The sequence below is a fragment of the Coturnix japonica genome, chromosome 2 (genome assembly GCF_001577835.2).
Source record: "Coturnix japonica isolate 7356 chromosome 2, Coturnix japonica 2.1, whole genome shotgun sequence".
NCBI lineage: Eukaryota > Metazoa > Chordata > Aves > Galliformes > Phasianidae > Coturnix > Coturnix japonica.
In genome coordinates this window covers 48,636,384-48,641,912 of record NC_029517.1, presented here as the reverse complement: position 1 = coordinate 48,641,912, position 5,529 = coordinate 48,636,384, and positions in this window count along the sequence as shown.

Below are 5,529 nucleotides of genomic sequence, written 5' to 3'. Positions count from 1 at the left end.
TTTTTTTTTTTTTTTTCCCCCTTCCTGACGGATAGGAAGGAGAAAAGAAATCATGCAGCTATGCAGACTGGAGGACAATTTTTTTTTCTGGAAAATAAATGACAATATTTTGTTGTTAATGTTGTTATTCTTTTTCTTCTGTCATTTTTCTTTACCTCTTTTTTTTGTTTGTTTGTTTGTTTGTTTGTTTCTTGTTCAGCAGTGGTAATTGCTGACATAGGCCAACCCCTGATGACTGTGTGGAGGTTTATATATATACACCTTTCTTTTTGTGTATGTTCTGTACTTCAATGTGTTTTCTCTTATTTTGCAACTTATGTATATGCAAAACTAACTCAAATTCTGTAAATTGCTTACAGTCTGTGTGATATAACTTCCAAGTAGGTATACTTTGGTCCTCCTGCAAGCCAGTTTTTAATATTATCTGTATGTTGTGCCATCAACAGACATCTTTCTTTCTATCTCTATTTTTTTTTCTTTTCTTTTTGACAATCCATCTCTTTTTAATTTGTAATTCTGTACTGTGTGGATTTTGTAGTACCTACCTTCACTTCCACTGGTTTGACACCTTTCAACACTCTGTTTTCTCTGTAAATGCACATTAAAATTTGTTATGGTCTCTAGACAATGAATTACTTTAGTTTTGTGTATGTTGTATTGGATTTCAGTTGCTGAAAGCTCTTTTAATTACTGATGTTTATAGCAAATGAAGTGATTTTATCACTAGAGACTGTAAAATGCAGGCTTGATGTCAAATACTGCATGCAAAGTAAGGTTAGAAAAGGAAAACAGAAAAATAAAACAGAATATGTCTTAAAGGATATTCTTTCATCAAAGACTGTTAGGAAAGTGAATTTATTACACTGATAAACTGTATTCACAGAACAACTACTTCTCCATGGCCAAAGAGTCATCTTTCTTTGCTTTTTCTGGAAGTGAATTGTCATTGCTCATTGATATTCTTGATTAAAATACTTTATGTCTGTGAAATGAACATGAAAATTTTGCTGTTGACTGTAGCAATATGCATTACATGTATTGCATTAATTAATGCAGGAAAGAAAAACTGCTTCCTTTTGCAGCTGCAAGCAGGAAAGATTTTTTTTTTTCTTGTTCCCTCCTTCCACTGATGCTGAACAATCCAAACACTACCATTTATCTGCCCAGACAATCATGTACACCATACGCTTATTATGATCTGTTTACAACAGAGTTAAGCAGCTGCAGACTGGTCAGCTGTGTGATCCAGTTTTTGAAGTAAAACTTAGAAAAAGTAATTATTATGTTTAGTATCTCACCAGTCTATGGTTTACAGTCCTAACATTTTATTTCAAAATGTCCATAAGGACCCGTTCTTGAACATTCCTAAGTCTTCCCCATTAGTTTTATAGGAGAAAAAAAAGCAACTAAATGTAATGCAGAATTGAAGAGTAACTCAATAATGCTTTGGAAGAGGGTAACACATTTGTGTAGATCTAATTTACCTTCACTTCAGTATCTTCAGTACTATAAGCTTGACAGAATAATCATTTGTCAGTTTTAGAAAAAATCTTAGCCTTCACAGAGACTGAAGGTATGAACTAATAGGGACAAATAGAAATAACTGCTAGAACAAGGAAAGGGACAAAGTTTTTTTATTTCAACACAAAATTAATGACTCATTAAGAATACAGTGCATACAATAGGTCATCCTGATTTTAATATCAGTTTATTAGCTTGATGATAAAGTTGAATCAATCCCTGTTCAAACTGAAGACAAAAAGGAAAATAAATAAATAAATAAATAAATAGCCAGAGCTGGTTGAAGTTTCTTTCTCTGAATACATGTTTCAGAGCTGTGCAAGAAATGTCACACTTTCTCTGTGCAGTAGATATCTATGAAAGGATGCTCTGAGAATCTCCCATGTGGAGTTTGGAAACATAAGTTTGTATGAATCTCAATAGCAAATAAATGCTTAATATCATAAATATTTTGTATAAATAAAATTACATATATTGTATGAATATTCTGGTATGCACATATTCATATAGGCAACCCTCAGTGACAAAAGCAGCTTTATATATGACATTTTTCATAAGTAGTTTAGCCACACATTATTAAATTTAGCTTCTGATTATTATGTTAACTTGATACTGCATTTTGTTTAATGCTTGATAAAAATTACAATATACTAGGAAGTGAGATGAAAGAACCAATTGAAATTAAAATCAAGATTCTAAACTGCTCTGACTAGTGTGATATAACAATTTAGAAGACATCACCAGGGTAAGTGCCGCACTTTGATCTTGCTATTTTTCTTCATGGTGTCAGCATAAAAATGGATAAAGAGAAGAATGTTGGAAGAACAGTTGGACTTTCAAAAAGCCTTAGAATCTTGTATGAAATGCTAAGGGAAAATAATATCTTTTCTTTACATACAGCTTTGATTAGGAACATTTGATGTAGCAATAGAACTAATACCACTTTCTACTATGGCCAAAGTTCCATTTTGGGCTTAACACTAACAGAAAATAAATAAATATATAAGAGACTGAAAAGTATAACTATATAGTTACAAGTTCCACTGAGTTAGGTGCTTGAAATCATCAACTTATGTTGAATGGTAGATGAACCTTTCAAAAGACAATGTCCTTAATCTTTCTATTAAAGAATTAATTAATTAAATAAAAAGTCTATTTTTGAGGAGTCATTTACTTTATTCATGTTTGTTTCTTGGTGTCCTCAAGACCTCACCCTGTATGTGACTTTCTTCAGATTTTTCCAGCAGTTTATGTTTTTGATAGAAGAGTAATGATGGGTGAGTATGAAACGTTTTTGTATTTCAAGGAATATGCCACCTAAACACAGTACACATGTTGAACTGTTATGACTTATGACAATGAAAGAAACGTATTCCAGCTCCATTACATATAATCAGTGTTCTGCTATTTCATCTAGCTTTTGTATTACACGTAAAAAACTCTCTAGCACTTCTGTAGCACTAATAAAGGTTAGTACTGCTACAGAACCTTTCCTGTAAATTCTCCTCTAGTTCAGTGGTTACCAGTTTTCTTCTGAACTTCATGTCTGCAATTTGTTAAGTAATATGTTTAAAATTTTTTTTTCTTAATTGTCTCTTGTAGATTCTTCAAAGAAATTTATTGAGCAGGATGATGGGGCAGCCCATAGATTACAAAAATATATTTGAAAATCTGAGTTAGGACTTCTTTCTTCCTCAGACTTTGTGCTAAGAAAGGTATTGGAAAACTGGAATGGTAAACATTACATGTATTTTGAATTACTGTTATTTGTTTAATTCTCAGTGTTGAATACCTTGATTAGAGCATATACAGAGACAAATATTGGAAGTATGTATAAACATTAGAGGCATTGCAGCAATAACAATAGAACTTCTTAGAGTTCAATATTTGTGCATGTAATTGAGTGCCTCTATGATTCAGGATCAGAAAACATCTGAGAACTGTCTTTTGTTAAGTTCATTCCTTACAATGTTTTTGTTTCTTATAGATAAAGTAGAACAGTAGCTATTGTTTAAAAATAAATCTTACTGGTTACCTAATAGTATCAATATTAAGCATTTTTCTCCCAAGTAATGATTTCTACAGTAATATCATTGTTTAATTCACCATTAAAAACGAAAGTTAGACTGCATCGTTACCAATCCTCAGCATGTTCTCATAGAAAAATAATAATAATAAAAAAAAATCCAACAACAGCAACAACAACAAAAAAAAAATCAACAGATAATTATTCAAATCTTTATTACCTGTGAGATGGAGGACATTTGTTCTGACATTACTATTGGTAAATGTCAAATGTTGTTTACAGAGCTAAAACCATTATGTACCACGAATGGGATCGATGTACTTTAGAATATAAAAATTTAAAGGTTAATCTTCCATGATTAGCTTATCTAAACAATACTAAGTGCAAAGTAAATTGCTTAATGCAAGATATTATGGATAGCTTTTGTTCTGAGCTTCCTAAATATTGATTTATTTGATTTCACAGTCATAAAATTTGAACATACATTAACATAGTTGAAAGATTACATATAGTTCTGCTTTTTTTCTAAACAATAGAGGAAAAAAGTAGCAAAGAAAAAGGCTAAATTTGTCCGTAAAAAATGAATCACAACCAACTGACTGAATTACTTTAAAATAGGGAGTACAGTTATGTTTTCTTGAGGATCATGTGTAACTGTAATCTTATTTCATTTTCTCATTTTTGTACTTTTCTTGTCAACATATCAATCTAAAAAGCACATCAATAATTTGTTTCTGGCTACTTGGTTCCTTCAAGGTTTTAGAGAAAAAAATAATGTCTTCTTTGCTATTCAAATTCTGAAAAAAAAAATAAATATTCTTTTAATTTACCAAGTTAATTGCTTACAGTGGTCTATCATCTCAAAATATCTCTGCTGTTAGGTTCATGAGGAAGGAGCAAAAGAGAAATTTGTTTGTTTTGGCAATTGTCACCCTACATCTAAAGACTGAAGTCTTTTGTACATTTCACAGATACAGTAATTTTCCCTGTAACTGCTACTGGTAGACTGCTTCGAGCCTGGAAATGAGAAAAAAAAATAAATAAAAAAAATAGTTGCAGCTCAACATATGTTGCCTACTGTTAGAAAGTTTACAAGAAATGGCAAAAGATAATAAAGCCATAAATAGGTCTGAAAGAATATTGTAAACTAGTAATTTTCGAAAAGTTTCAAAATACAACAAACACTTGAATCAAAATGGCTATTAGTGGGCATTTCTTTTCAAGTTGTTTTTTTTTTTTTTGTTTTGTTTTTTTTCCCCAGGGGGGCAGGAGGGTTTCATCCCATTCTTAACAGTCTTACTATAAATAGCATGCACTGAAATCCTGTTGTATGATGCTCATAGTATGGAGGACCCTCACATGGAAGCCAATGAATTTTTTACTCATTAAAATGCTTCTTTACATTGACATAAAAGCATAGAAATTGGTCTTAATGTGTATGTGAAGCTATTTACAGTGACAGCTTGTAAGGAATCTGAAATGTACATAATAAGCAATTAATTTCTTTCCTCTTTTTGTGTACCATAGACTTGAAAAACAAGAGAGAAGATTAGTTTTGATGAGTAGCTGCTCAAAATAAACTGTTTCATATAAATTGTTGAAGAAGCAGAGTTTGAAGCATTCCTTAAAAAAAAAAAAAAAGAAGAAAAAAAAAGATTTGTATAAATGACCTTTTAAATTATGTCTTCTGGATTTTTAAGCAGTTATATATATTATATATGAAATCAGTGTATACAGTATTAAGAATAGGAAATGATGACTTTGTTACTTCTGATAGAGATTTAGTTTAATTGCTGTTGAGTATTTTCAGTGTCAGATAATTTGACAGACTTTCAAATAATCAGCAGTTAAACTTTATTTTTCTAAAAAATAAAATGTGCCAATTTTTCATATAACCTACAATACACTTCAGTTTTTGGTTGTTAGTCAACACCAATCCAGGTTTCAAAAACATTACTTGTTCACCATTACAGACAAGGAAG